Source organism: Leopardus geoffroyi, chromosome A1 (assembly GCF_018350155.1).
Source record: "Leopardus geoffroyi isolate Oge1 chromosome A1, O.geoffroyi_Oge1_pat1.0, whole genome shotgun sequence".
Lineage (NCBI taxonomy): Eukaryota > Metazoa > Chordata > Mammalia > Carnivora > Felidae > Leopardus > Leopardus geoffroyi.
This window is the reverse complement of record NC_059326.1, coordinates 231,338,445-231,352,417: the sequence shown is the minus strand read 5'-3', so window position 1 is coordinate 231,352,417 and position 13,973 is coordinate 231,338,445. Positions and strand designations below refer to the sequence as shown.

The 13,973-nt window shown below is 53.4% G+C and overlaps 1 long non-coding RNA gene across 1 annotated transcript; it reads right to left on the bottom strand.

Moving 5' to 3' along the window:
• Positions 1 to 2,715: 2,715 nt before the first annotated feature.
• Positions 2,716 to 7,829, bottom strand: LOC123578811. The gene is made up of 3 exons (XR_006702520.1): positions 7,599 to 7,829; positions 7,137 to 7,382; positions 2,716 to 6,884 (listed from the first exon to the last, which is right to left on the bottom strand). It is a non-coding gene; the product is annotated as an uncharacterized LOC123578811 (long non-coding RNA).
• Positions 7,830 to 13,973: the final 6,144 nt, after the last annotated feature.

Here is a 13,973-nt window from a genome sequence, read left to right as displayed (position 1 = left end):
GAGAGAGGGAGACACAGAATCTAAAACAGGCTCCAGGCTCTGAGCTGTCAGCACAGAGCCCGACGCGGGTCTCGAACTCACAGACAGCGAGGTCATGACCTGAGCCGAAGTCGGACGCTTAACCGACTGAGCCCCCCAGGCGCCCCCAAAATTTTTTTAATTAAAGAACTAAGCACCCCAAATCCTTTATCCTTGCTTTATATAAAGTCTTCAAAATGAGATGGCAAGTAATATACCTTAGATAATTTTTCTGATAACTCAGAAGCAGTGTGGCTTGTTGGCTGTCTGCAGATTGGCCACCATAGTGATAAAAGTTATCGGTGTTCCAAGACTTGCGAAAACCCAAAGTTAGGAGGAATCGTTTGCTTCAGGGAAGAGGCCCCTCCTGTGTCATCTCTACCAGAGAGCCAGGAACCCTGTTTGGTGCTGGCCCTCCTATAGATAGGACCCTGGCGAGCGGGAAGGTGAGCCATCGATGTCACTGAGCCCCAGAGCTTAGCATGCAAGGTGCCCATCCAGGGGACCAAGGACCCAGTGTGGGGGCCTGATGGCTTTGGGGCCTGCCATCCATTTGGTAGAATTTGTGGTGAGCTGTCTCATCGAGGGGTCATAGGGGAGGGACATACAGCCCCTGCCTCCTGTCGTCACTGGAGGCCACCCACATTCCCCAAAAGAACTTCATCCAGTTGTTGACCAGTCACACTGGCTTGGGTCAAGATGGTAAATTTGGACCGAGTTTTATGAGACTGCAAATGGGTGAATATTATCATAAACTTGCTACCGTGGACGTCTGAACTAAAAAACGTAAGTGGGAACCTTCCTCAGTCTATCAGAAAAGCATAAGGTGTTAAGGGAATGAAGCAGGTGAGTGGTAAATAAACTCTGGTCCATCCAGACACCGGGGTGTCATCTCTAAAACAAATGAGCTGTAGGGGTGCCTGGGTGGCTCAGTCAGTTAAGCATCCAACTTCGGCTCAGGTCACGATCTCATGGTTCGTGGGATCGGGGCCCGCAGGGCAGGCCCTGCTCTGACAGTGTGGAGCCTGCTTGAGATTCTCTCTCCCTCTCTGCCCCTTCCCCACTTGCACTTTAAACAAACAAACAAACAAAAAAATACAAGAAATGAGCTGTCAAGCCAGGAGAAGACCTGGAGGAAGTTTGAATGCATGTTATTAGGTGAGGGAAGCCAGTCTGAAAGGCTCCTTACTATATGATTCCAACTGTACAACATTCTGGAAAAGGCAAACTATGGAGACGGTAACAAGATGAGCGGCTGCCAGGGAGGGGGGTGAGTGGGTGCAGCACACAGGATTTTCCGGGCCGTGGAAATCCTCTGTACGATACCATAACGATAGAGACCTATCGTTGGGCATCTGCCCAAACCCGTAGACCGCGGAGCACCAGGAGTGAGCTCCAGGGTACGTCATGGGGCTCATCAGCTGTCTCAGCTGTCACCCCCTGGCTGGATGCTGACAGCGGGGAGAGTGGTGTGTGTGTGTGTGTGTGTGTGTGTGTGTGTGCAGGCGTGTATGGAATCACGTCCTCATAATGCTGGCCACACGGGTGTGAGTAAACCAGCCCCCGCTGGTGAACAGGCTCCGGTGTTTGTCCCTCATCTCAAAAGATGTGCAGCCCCTTAAATTGTTTTGGTCTGACGCGCTGCCCCACGAGGGCCCTACAGTTCCGACGAAGAGAGCTGGCCACAGAAACACGAACTCAGCCTTTGTCGAGGTGATAGCACGTGACCATACATTTCATCTCAGGGGGACGACCAGAACGCATGTTCTGTTTCCGGGGATAAATGCACACTGGAACAGCCAGACGCAAGCGGGGTTTTCTGAATATTCTTTAGAGCGGACTCAGGGTCAGCAGAGTTGGACGTGGTTGTCCGGCCCCGTCTGGTCCCCTCAATGCTGGCCCTCTGGCCGTCCCAGCAAGGACTATGAAAGTAGCCACTTAGATCTGACCCCACTCTGAGATCTTGGGGCTCTGTTCCTGTCCCTGCCACGACACGGTATGGGGGTCATCCTCTGGGTCACTCTCGGCTTTGCCTTCAGCCCCAGAAGCTGTCCCTCCACGTTGACTACCATCACTGGGCCCCCGAGTGTCCAGAGAAAAGGTGAAAAATGAACTAATTGTATAATTAGCAAAGCATTAAGGGGACGTACTTTTCTGTCTCATTTTTGCCCGAGAGCCTCCAGCATCTTGTTCTAGCACCTAATCAAGAGACCATGCCGTGTGCCCAAACTGGATCATTCCCTCTTCAATAACTAGATTCCTAACGTTCAGACAGAGGGCTTCTTCTCATTAGAGCAAACACTTTTCCTGTTCCCATGCTGATTCGGACTCCTTGGGTTGCCTTTATCCTTCTCCATACCCCGTGGTTATGTCTTTTTAAAATAGCCATGGGAAGCTTGGCTTTCAATCAGATTGTTAACTGTCTTCGGGGGGCCCACCCAAATGGTTTAATTAATAACTACAAGCTTGTTGCAAGTATCATTAATTAACGCGTTGCATAAAATGAACCACGCAAGTGACAGGAATGCTTGAACAAAGTTGCTCTGGGCGGAGACCAGCAAAAACACGCCTCACGAGGGGTTCGGAACCGCGCTCTGCGCACCCGTGGAGAGGAGGCAGATGGCCTCATCTGGATTCAGTTTTGGGAGACAAAGAAGATTTTTCCAATTAAAGTCACTTAAAAAACAGACTTCACAATGAGGGAGACCAAGCATTAAAAAAAAAAAAAAATCCCTGACATTTGTAAGGTGTGGGTTTGGAAAATACCTGCTTTCCCTTCCTTGCAGGGGAGTGGGTTTGGGGAAAGTCCGATTGGAAAAGCCCAATCGGATGCACATCAGCTGATGGCGACTTTGACCTTATGACTCAGGAACCGTCTGTCCTGCTGAAATGCACATCCAAAGCCCTGGTCCCTGCGTGCAACCAGAATGATTTGGCGTTCCACCCAACTCCGTCGGCTTCCGTATTTTTCATGTTTAGAGAAAGAGGTTTTGGTTGATTGGTGTTTGTGATGAGTAAGCAAGAGAAAGGGGGACGTAGAGACAGCTCTGGAAGTGTGCAATCACCTGGCACGATGAGCTCTGTGGCGGTTGGGCGGGGCCGTGATTTTGCTCTGAAAATGATTTTAGCCACAAGTTGCTCATTTAACTTAACGATTCGCTGTTATGTCCTGGCAATCGCTGGCATACCTACCAGTTCTTGTAACATGGGAACACTTGGCTTTACAAATGTTTTGCAGATGTAGTGAGACTTTCATGTGTCCTCAATATCACAATTAATGGGGGAGTATGTGAAGTAATCATTTGAGTTTCCTATTGCTATTTCCATACTTTGAGGCCTCTAATTTTTTTCAAGTCTTAAACATTTCCAAAGCTCCTTGAAAACACACGTAAGCCTGAGGCTCTTTATCTTGGCGGCTAAAGAAGACGAGGGGTCAGACTCTCGGGAAAATTCTGAGTCTTATGCAGAATTAGGTCTCCTTGATGGTCAAAGTACATTCTCACTGGAACGTCCCGAGGTGGGTGCAGAAGTATAATTAACCCCGTCTTCTAGGTTCTAGGTTCTAGGTTCTAGCTCCCGGAATGGTGACTTAACAAACATGTACTCTCTCTGAGAGTCCTTCCACGATGGGTCCAAGGGGACAGGTTTCTCTGCTGCACGTGCTCACTCAGGGACCCAGGTTCTGTCACCTTGCTGTTTTGCCGTCGCTTAGGGTATCGCTGTCATCTGTGTGGTTGCAGTTCACAGGCAGGTGGAGGGCAGGGCGGGGCACGGGCTCCATGACTTAAGGCCCAGAGGCAGTCGTGGTGCCTGTAGCCCCCACCCACATTCCAGCGCTGATGCGTCTGGTCACATGACCACGACAAACGGCACAGGAGGTCGGACAGGGGAGGAATCTCCCGCGGAGCAGCCAGGAGCTCGACCAGCACTCGGTCCCGTGGAAGAAGTGGGAGGTGGGGGGGTGGGGATACTGCGGATGTCCCCCGTCCCGTGCCAGCTCTCCCAGACTCCTCCGTGCGTCACCCCAGCCACCACGGTTCAGGAATGAGAACATCCCTGTCCTTGTGGGAGGTCCATGCTTCCTCATTCTGCTTTCGCTTTACAGGCAGGGTTTGTCGAGCTGGCCCAGAACGTCTTCTAACGCTGAAGAGTAAGGAGGTGACGTCTGTGACTCACAAAACAGCCCCGTGCCCCTGCTAGGGAAGACAGACTTTTTTCCTCCGACATAACAAATTAGAACCCATCTGGGATTTGAGAAGCCCGAGCTAAGGTTTCCTGGATCTGTTTGCACACGGGGCAATGATGAAAAGCAAAGAAAACGATATGTTTAAAGAACCCTTCTGTGTCAAGTAGAAGGAAAGCTTAAGCATTCTTATACGTTTCACTCTGGTGTAGGACGGTGATGTGTAAGGATCTGAAAATAGTTTAACCCATTCACAGTACTTCTATTTTTTTTTTTTTTAATTTTTTAAAAATCTGTGCTGTTAGCACAGAGCCCGATGCAGGGCTGGAACCCACAAACCATGAGATCAGGACCTGAGCCGAAGTCAGACACTCAGCCACTGAGCCACCCAGGCCCCTATCCACAGTGCTCCTAAGTGCCGGGCACGGTTCTAAGACCTGAGAAATGATAGTTCCTCTAATCCGTACAATGATATTTTGAAATAAGGACTGTTGCACCCATTTGAGGGATGTGGACACAGAGGCAGAGAGGGAGACGGAACTTGCCCCCCCCCGTCACACAGCCAGTAAGCAGCGGATCTAGGATTTGAAGTTAGACAATCTGGCCCCAGAGTCTGTGCCCACGGGCCAGCAACCTTTCTCAGGAACATCAGCTGGTACACAAGTTAGGCTCCGCGGGTTGTGCCGCCTGTCACAGCTACTCAGCTCTGTGGCCGAAGGGCAAAGCAGCCACAGAGAATGTGGAAGCGAGTTAAGTGTGGCCGTGTTCCGGTAAGACTTTGCGGACGCCGAACTTCGAATTTCATGTAATTTTCACGTGTCACAAAATAGTCTTCTTTTATTTTTTTTACTCAACTATTTAAAAACATAGCCATTCTTGGCTCGCAGGCTGTTTGCTGGCCGGCCCCTGGTCTTTGCAAGTAACCTTGACGCCCCGTGGATTCCTGAAACTGTGAGTCCTTTCCTGAGCCTGACTACACTGGGCGCTCCGAGAAGAGCCTCCTGTGCCCTGGAGACCCGCCCCCTTCACCGAGAGGAGGAAGGCGCTCCCATGTCGTTAGAACTTGGTAGAAGGAGAAGGTGAAGTGTCCCTGTAACCAGGCGTCACGTGGCCAATGAGGATGTGGTCATGTGGCCAGTGAGGACGGGGGCTGGGACCTACTGATGGACGGGCAGGCAAGATTTGGGTTGGCAATCAGAGCGCTCACAAGAGCTTAGAGAAATGGGGAAATGAAGAAAGGAGAAAAAAGGGCGCATGTATGGTGCAGAAGGATGAGAGGCACGGACACGGAGCCTCGTCTCTGCAATTTCCCGTCCAAAGAACTCAGTCAGGCAGCCTCTCGGGCAGCGAGCGCTCAGAGAACACATTCCACAGAGCCCGTCCTCATCTGGGTCTTCCGTCAGTTTGGCGACAGCCTGGTGGACAGCCAGGCTGCTTGGGACAGGCCGGGACTGACATAGATACTGGGGGCGCGCTGGCCTGGCGGCCGCCCCAACTGCTTCCCACCGTGGGTCAGATGGCACCAGAGGGACCTGAGTCTTCTCCGGGTGCCCAGCCTGCAGCCCCGGGGTGTTCTGGCCGCCTCCGGAGCTCCCTTTGGGGCCTTCTCGGTCCGGGCCCGGGCTCCCCTCTGTGTTAATTTCCAAGTGCCACGTGTTGGGGGCGGGACTTCCCATAACAGAAGTAGCTCTGGGGACAGGAAGTCCAGGCCACAGTGTCTTGAGGGCTCTAGGGAAGAATGCACCTCCTGATTGCAAAGATCAACGGTGATGATGATGATGATGATGATGATGGTGACGTTCTCACTCATACCAGCCACCCCCTGTCCTCACAGAGGCACGAAGAAGATTACCGCCCTGGAAATCTATGTCCTAGCACTGCATTATTAATTATTACGACTCCCTGGTCTGTTTTTGAGGCGGCTGCTAGAATCATGGTTCCTTGTGTACGGACATTAAGAGATGTCACGGATGTTTGAGCTAAAAATTAGTCACGTAGAGCGGGCAACAGCTCTTTTGAGTTCTAGGGGTGTAACTGGGGAGAGGGGTCTACAATCATTATTCCCCCGTCCCTCACAGAGAAATCGAGACCCAGAGAATTCAGACTTGCCCAAGTTCTCACGGTGAGTCAGAGCTAGAAACATCTCGAGCCTCGAACCTCAGTTGCCACAAGTATCCCCTTGCAAATGTTTTTAAAACGGGGGTTCACGCTTGGCTCACACACCCCACATTTTTCCGGTGAGAGGCTTATAAACTACCATGTGGTTAGTTTCACTTGGTCAAGAGGTCAACGCAGGGAGGAGACTCCAGAGAGAACACCCGCCCCCTACTCCATAAGGTGAGCCAAGGTTGAAGGAGCGGGGCCTTTCGCTGGGGGGCCTGCTTACAGGGACACTCTTTCTTCCTGTGAGTGTTTCCTGGGGCTGTGGGACAGGAGGCCTCTTCCCCCACTGTGTCTTTCTGTTGAACCTTGACATGACTTTGCAGTTTATAGGCTGGGAAGTGTCAACTTTTTAAGAGAGCTTGAAGGAAAAAAAAAAAAAACAAAAACACGCTTCAGCATGGGAGGTGCTAAAAATAAGGGCTTCTTAGTTTCCAGAAGAGCAGATAAATGAACAAACAGGCCAGAAGCAAATGTGGTTATTTCTGCCTGGAGTTTTCTTTCTCTCAACGGTCCCCTGGAGCTGTAAGATGCAAACACAGATTGAGAGATTTTTGTTATTAATTCAGAAGCCATTTCTTGGACCCCCAACTATGTGCAAGGCGACGGGCCCCGCAGCCAAATTTCTGAGAGGCTGGAGGTGCTCCCGGGGATGTTAGGAGGGAAGAGAGGTCAGGGCCATTCTGAGAAGCCCATCTTCTGTCTCAGAAAATTCCCAAGGTCCCCGGCGGTCATAGCCACAGTGCCCCATTTTGGTCGCCGAATGGATGCATACCTGGGAATTGAGACTGTGCCTGTTCGGGTGGGGACAGGGCAATGGGACTCGATATGAGGCAGGGTGGTGCAGGTGGCAGGCCTAAGGAAGTTTCCGTCCCATCCTCCTGGCACAGGGGTAAATGCCAGCCTTGTGTCCAGTGCGTCCGTCCCCAGGACCCTGCTCAAGCGTGTCCAAGGCCAACAGCATCGGCTTCCCCTGGGCGCTTGCAGACCTCCTGAATCTGTCTGCCTTCTCACCAGCTCCCTGGGGGAAGGGGGTCGTGTGAGCATTAACACCTCGTGGGTCTTGCTCTAGACTCCACAGGCGTGGTGTCCCCCTGTGACTTCCGCCCCCTTTTGGAAAGCGGGTCTCCCAAGCACAGCTCTTTCAAGAAGATCTGCTTTCTCTCACACCCAATTTGCCCAGGACATGGGGGGGTGGGGGGTGGGGGGTGGGTGGGCATCTTCTTTGCTTCCAGACCTTCCACTGCTCTCCTCAGACACCACAGCTCTCATGAAACCCATCGAGGTATCGGGCCTGGGTCTTGTCAGACTGTGAGCGGTCTGGGATTGGCCCGTCGATCCTTCAGAGTCATGGACACTGCCAGGTGGCTCGGGGCTCCTGGGTCAGGGACAGAGGGCTTCGTTATAGTAGAACAAGCATCATAATCTTTGCTTTAAAATATAGCATAGGAGGGGCGCCTGGGTGGCGCAGTCGGTTAAGCGTCCGACTTCAGCCAGGTCACGATCTCGTGGTCCGGGAGTTCGAGCCCCGCGTCGGGCTCTGGGCTGATGGCTCAGAGCCTGGAGCCTGTTTCCGATTCTGTGTCTCCCTCTCCCTGACCCTCCCCCATTCATGCTCTGTCTCTGTCTCAAAAATAAATAAACGTTTAAAAAAAATTAAAAGAAAAATAATAAAAATAAAATATAGCATAGGAGCGCCTGGGGGGTCAGTCGGTTGAGCGTTGAACTCTTGGTTTCAGCTCAGGTCATGATCTCACAGTTGGTGAGTTCGAGCCCTGCGTTGTGGGACCTGCTTGGGATTCTCTCTCTCCTGCTCTCTCTCTCTCTCTCTGCCCCTTCGGTGTTAGGCGTGCTCTCTCTTTTTCTCTCAAAATAAATACACTGAAAAAAAAATTAAAAATATGTAGTGTATTAAAAACAAATAAATTAATTAAATATAGTGTATTGGTAGAAAACTTGAGGTATAGTAAGGCCGACAGATTGGAAAGATGGGTTGTTACCCACATTTCCCGAGGGGAGGGAGGTGCCTCGCCATGGGGGCCACTTGGGGAAGCACCAGGGTAGGTCAGGGGCAAATATTTACCATCTTCACAGAAGTTTCCTGTCTCCCGACCCTGGGCTGTGAAGGTAGGGAGGAAGCAGGAGGGAATCCGCTTCTCCCTGCCCTAGCCTGGACGGTACCTACGAGACTCTGTTCCCGTCCCCCGAGCCCCATGCGCCCACAGGGCTGCTGGGAAATGTAGTGCCCGGCTGGGAAGCACCTTCTCTGTAACAGCCCTGCTCCACGGGTGTGAGCTTTGGAGCTAACCCTCTCCGTCACAGCTCTGGTCCTTCCTCCAAGACTCAGTGGACCGTCTGTCCGTTCTGAGGCCTCAGAGCTAGCTGCATGGGCTCCAAACAAATCAGGCCCACGTCTGGCTTTCAGATTCAAGAACCAGAAGCTCAGCGCAGTGAAGGCCGCCGAAAGGGCCCTCAGGAGTGCAGGGCATGGGGTGTGGCCGGAGGGGACAAGCAGGTCGCCAGGAAGTCCTGTTTTCCATCCTGGAGGAAACTGATCCCCAGCTGAGCTTTCACTTGACAGCTGCGTGGTCTGTTGCCAAAATATTCCGTCTCCTAATTCAGCAACATGGGGCTCTGCTTGGAGAGCTTTGTTTAACGGATATAGGACTTTGGCCTGGGATGACGGAAAGTTCTGGAGAGGGACGGTGGGGATGGGGATTCCAAAACAGTGTGAATGGACTTAATGCCACTGAATGAACTGTATACTTAAAAGTGGTTAAAGGGATAAATTTTATGTTATGTGTGTTTTACCATAATTAAGGATAAAAACGAGGGGCGCCTGGGGGGCTCAGTCAGTTAAGCATCCAACTCTTTCTTGACTCTGGCTCAGGTCATGATCCCAGGGTCATAGGGCCGTGCCCCAAGTTTGGTTCTGTGATGGTGTCTGCTTGGGATTCCCTCTCTCTCTCTGCTCCACCCCCCTCCCCATTTGTGCTCGCTCGCTCTCTCAAAAAATAAAAATAAAAACAAACAAAACAAAAACTCTTAAAAGACAGACGTTTTCAAATGCTTCTGTAATTTGCTATAATAGTCCCTCATATCAAAGCCTTTCTGGTATATTAAAGACCTGCTCCAAAGGGAAAAAAATAAAAGAAGCCAGTGTCATTTCCTGGACCTTTTAATATCATCAGCATTGCATACCTTTCTTACCCGTAAATTCTGGAAAGTTTTAGGTGGCACATGGGAATTCCTGGAATGAGAGTTTTGGGAGGGGTAATCTGGCTCCCGAATCAAACCAGATTGAGAGCCAGAGCCCTCACAGGGTGTGGAGGCAAAGTTGGGGGTCATGGGACCATGATGCTCGAGTGTAGGAAGGGATGAGGCTTTGCAGGGGGTTGAATAGTTTCCCCTCAACACTTAAGCCCGCCTGGAACCTGTGAATGGGAACTTATTTGGAAATAAGGTCTTTGCAGATGTCATCAGATGGATCTCGATTGAAAATCACATCCTTGGGGCGCCTGGGTGGCTCAGTCGGTTGAGCGGCCAACTTCGGCTCAGGTCATGATTTCGCGGTCCGTGAGTTCGAGCCCCGCGTCGGGCTCTGTGCTGACTGCTCAGAGCCAGGAGCCTGTTTCAGATTCTGTGTCTCCCTCTCTCTGACCCTCCTCCGTTCATGCTCTCTCTCTCTCTGTCTCAAAAATAAATAAACGTTAAAAAAATAAATAAGTAAAATCACATCCTCGTAAGAGGAAAGAACGCAGAGGGACAGGTAAAGATGGGGGCAGAGTTCCGAGTGACGCAGCCGTGAGCCAAGGAACAGCTGGAGCCACGAGGAGCTGGAAAAGGCAGGCGGGATCCTCCCCGGCCCTCAGAGGGAGCACCCCTGCCGACACCTTACATGTGGACCCCTGGCTCCGGAACTGCAAGGCAGGATACACTCCTGCCGTTTGAAGCGCCCGGTGTGCGGTCATCTTCGAGGACAGCCCAAGGAGACCGATACAGGCCTTCGGCAAAGGTGTGGGCTGCGGGCCAGGAAGGGGGTGGGCGTGGGGGAACGGGAAGGAACGTCGGGCTCTTGTTGCCGGGTCAGGGATCCTGGCCTCGCCGGTTGTGCAGCAAAGAGAACTTACGGGTTCCCAGGCTGAAACAGCCGGTGAGGGTCAGCTCCGGAAGCGGCTGGATCTGGTCATTCAGAAAAAGTCCAACAAACCTTCCTTTCCCCATCTCTGGGCTCAGCTTGAGATTTTGGTGGGCTCGGGGGCCTCTCTGGGGTGGCTTTGGGAACCTGCCCGTCCAGATGGAGAAGAGCAAGCAGGGAAGCGGGGCCGCCTGAGTGGCGGGACCCGGGTCCCACGCTCACTCTTGGACTCACACGGGGACAGGCGGCCTCCTGACGGCAAATCGGGGTGTTGGCACCAGAGAGAAGCAGGCCGGGAGGCGAACAGGCAGAAGCGAGAGAAGCACGTGACCAGGAAGTAGTCCACGCCTCTGCCTCCGTGTCCCTCCAGACTCAGCTCTTTCGCCACCGAGTGTCGCTCTGAATGCTCAGCAGTGACATCAGCAGACGGATCCAGCTGCGAGGAAGCACCCTTCCGGATGCGCTGTCTGCTGCTGGCCTCGGGGGTCCACCCGGAGGGCCCGCCCCCAGCCGGATGCCCTGACTCGGGGGGCCAGGACTGTCCTCTGGATGGCAATTTAACGACTCCCCTGGCTTCTCGGAGAGCGATCCAGATGGTCAGCGCTGACTATTCACATGTCAAACTTTCCTGAGCGAACCTGACTGGGGGGAACGGCGTAATTGGAGTGAAAAGATACTGCGCAGGAGAAAACGTGTCCTTTTACCTTTGGGAAGCTCTTCCTCAGGGTCAGGAGAGCTTCCTGGGGCCCGTGCTGACTCCTTCTGACAACACAGCCACCTAGCGTCTGTCAGAGGGCTCTAAGGCCCATCAATCCCAGGGGATAAGCCAGGGATTATGTCTAGAGGATGAGGACATCGGTGTCCTGGGTCACCTAGCTGGAAATAGGCTCTAAATTGGGGGGGGTGGGGCGCCTGAGTGGCTCATTCGGTCAAACGACCGACTTCGGCTCAGGTCATGATCTCGCCGTTCTTGGGTTCGAGCCCCGCGTCGGCCTCTGTGCTGACATGTTGGAGCCCGGAGCCTGCTTCGGATTCTGTGTCTCCCTCGCTCTCCGTCCCTCCCCCACTCTCACTCTCTTTCTCTCTCTCAAAAATAAAAATTAAAGTAAAGAAATAAATAATCAATCAATCAATCGGGGGTGGGTAGGTGGGGATGGAATGAAGCAAACCAGACGGATAAATGGAGTTGCAGGGGTATTTTTTTCTACTCAGGGGGCCTCTCAGCCATCTCAGCGGCCAGCCCCTAGCGTTCCCCTGTGGCTGGGCAGGTGCCCGTGGCAGTCACCCTTGAGCTGAGAGGCAGAGAAGGGGTGTGAGGAAATGACAGGAGAAGACTAGGAGAAGGCGAGACAAGGAAGAGGAAGTAGGGGGAGGGGAGGAGATGTACACAATACAAGTACGTCCTTGGAAGTGTCTACCAGATGCCAAACATGGTCCTAAGTGCTTCACGGGCCCCGGTGACTCCTCCTGAGGAGCCTGTGATGCGAGAGCCACGATCTCCCCCTTCTTAAGGATGCAGAGACAGAGGCAGCTTACAGCCTGACAGTCATGAACATCCGCTGAAACACAGGTTCACGAACACGGAGTTCAAAAGCCACGCGCGGAGTTTGGATGTTCCCGCCACACTATTTGCTACAGATGTTCCACGATTGTGAAAGGCACTGGACCCCAGTGCTGCAAGCGTCCCTCCGGGATGCTCATGGCTCAGGAAGGGGAAACATAGGTGCAAGTTAGCGCAGGGCCATAGGATGATGCTGTGGCTGGGTGCGGACGCTGAAACACCGGGAGGAAGTCGAGGGCCTGGAACTTCCCAGCAGCCACAAGCCAAGGAATGCCAAGATGGCCGGCGTCTTTGGAGGGCTCCAAGTGCGGGACGTCGGGCCCAGTGGGGGGCAGTGATGGACATGGAGTAAAATTGCGGGGCAGGGCCTGTGGACGCCAACTCCAGGGGAGTGACCCTGTCCCCCAGCATGGCACACAATAAGACGCTTCAAGATGGGAATGCGTGAGGACTTTTTCGGTCGCAAAGGACAGAAGCCAAATCCACGTGTGGGCCGGTGCCATGGGACAGGTACCCCTGAGTGGAGGCTGCCACGCGGGAGTACCTTGGTGTGACAGTACCTACTAACATCATACCAGTTTACAGGACCCTATATAGAAGGACCAGAGACAGAGAGAGAGAGAGAGACTCTATTTCCTGGCTTCAGTATGAAAAGCCCCAGGGAAGGACTCTGATTGGTCTAGTTTCAGTCACGTGACGAAACGCTGGACCAATCACTGTGGCCAGGAGAACCGAGGACACGGACAGGCCCGAGTCATGTGACCACCGTGGGACCTGGTCCTGAGCTGGGTGCAGGGAAGCTGGTGAGTGTGCAGTGAGCGACAGCCCCCTCCCGGAAGAACTTTTCTGGAGGAAAGGGATGAAATGCTTACAGATAGACAACAGGCGTTCGTGGCGGGCAGGCCGGACCCAGATGGGTTTTAGAGCTCGCTGGGCAGGTGGCGGGGGGGGGGGGGGGGGGGGGGGGGGGCTGGGTCTGCCATTCGCTGGGTGTGGGCGGTCGAAAGAAATGCCTCTCAACTTTGTAAAGCACAGGCACACCTGCCTCACCCCCACGCCCCATAGAATAACGACCCAAGCCAGGGTTTAGAATGTTATCTGAAACTCAAAATAGACAACCGTCAGGAAGAGAATGCAAAAGAATGCCACTTTGCCACCGAACCACATCCTAGAGAGCCACAGAGCCCACGCCCTTCCACCAGGAGAGACAGGACCAGGCCTTGAACGGAGCGAGCTGTTGTGTTGGTGAGTAGGGACCCACCCTAGTGGTGTCCAGACCACTGCTTGCCTCACTGCAGCGTGCCCGAGGATGTCCTGGGGATCAGGCTGAAATGCAAATTCTGATTCGGGAGGTCTGGGGCAGGGACCGAGATTCTGATTTTCCAGCAAGCTCCCAGGGGATGGTGACGCCATTGTTCCCACACCCCACTTGAGCCGTGAGGTCTTAGAGTATGGAGTCACCAACTGGATGAACGTTGGATGAAGCTGGGGGGGGCGGGGAATGCCTGTCATGGAAGCCACCGAGGCCGCCAGCTCAGGTGGTCGCCCTTGGCCACGCAGAATTGGAAGTGCGGGAGGCAGGCCGGTGGATGGGCCTTCCCTGAGCTGGCAAGCGCCGCGTGCTCTGGGCCACTGAGATGCCCTCTGGACACAGGGAGCCTCCGCGGAGAGCTAGAAGGGAAGGCGGGTAGGATCTGCTCTCGTCCTTGGATTAGAGCCTGAGGACCTCAGCGGAGGGGGCCCCCTCAGGGCGCCTGTGGGAGGGGGGGTGAGAGAGGGAGGGGCCCGTGTGCCCCAGCTGGTCCCTGTCAGCAATTCCTGGTTACTAGCGTGGGTGCCTCGCACCCATTCTCGCTATTGTGGGCTCAAAAATGATGCCCGAAGACACCAGACTTTAATCTTCACGACTGCAA